The 938-nt window shown below is 50.6% G+C and overlaps 1 protein-coding gene across 1 annotated transcript in view; it reads right to left on the reverse strand.

Moving 5' to 3' along the window:
* The window catches only part of DMKN (dermokine), a 16274-nt gene that overhangs the window by 7133 nt on the left and 8203 nt on the right, over positions 1–938 (reverse strand). The gene's annotated exons all lie outside the window — the stretch shown is intronic.

Genomic DNA, 938 nt, shown 5'->3' on the forward strand with positions numbered 1-938 from the left:
TCAAAAAAAAAAAAAAAAAAGAAATCTGCAGGGAACTTTTTTGCCCACCATTAGCGTTCAAACAAATCCAGACAGCCCAGCTTGGGCTTGCGAGTCCCTGAGCTTGCTGGGAACATTACGTGGAGTTCCCCTCTTCACACTGCTCACTCTCAAAGAAGTGCTCAGCTCCCATACCCCCACTGCAAAGGAGACAGGGTTCCATTCTCTTCTCTGTTCACCTCTCCTTCCAAGAGATCGGCTCCTCAGGAAGCCAGCCCCTGGGAATCCTACCTGTGATCACTCCCTCTACTGCCCCCTAAATGGGCAGAAACATTGGGCTGGCTGGTTCTGCAACTTGAGGTGTGTGCCCTGGTTCTCCCATCAGTTCCTAAGTTCCCTGTGGTCCAGTAAAGAGTCTTACTCCTACAAGTAACTGTTCTTTATAAAACAAGGAACATATTTTTTTCATCCAAACCAGAAATCCACTGCAGCTGGGAACATCTGCCCTTCCGTCTTTCACTCCCACCTCATTCCCAAATGGTGAGATTGGATTTCCCGGAGCCCTGTTTTATGCAGGCAGGTATCCTGTCTCCGTTTCTGTACATTAAGGGGTAGAAACTCCAGGGCTCACAGGGGCCAGTCAGGTGGTTAAAGTGACCCTGTTGGGCCAGGGCAGTCCAGCCACCAAAGAGTGAGCCCCCGGGGCAACCAGCAGCTGCTCCTCAGCTCTTGCCTATCCCTGCCCCCTGGAAAGGGGGGCCGTGTTGCCAAGTTTTTCAAGAGAAGCCAGAAACCCAAATCATTATGTGGAGCCTCTCAATTTTTAAACTCTGGCAACCAATTCATTTCCTTTAAAAATTTTTTAAAAGCCGGGCTCGGTGGCTCAGCCTGTAATCCCACGCTTTGGGAGGCTGAGGTGAGTGGATTGCCTGAACCTGCGGGTTTGAGACCTGCCTGGG

This window comes from Carlito syrichta, unplaced genomic scaffold, assembly GCF_000164805.1.
Source record: "Carlito syrichta isolate Samal-C Ts95f unplaced genomic scaffold, Tarsius_syrichta-2.0.1 Scaffold314091, whole genome shotgun sequence".
Classification (NCBI taxonomy): Eukaryota; Metazoa; Chordata; class Mammalia; order Primates; family Tarsiidae; genus Carlito; species Carlito syrichta.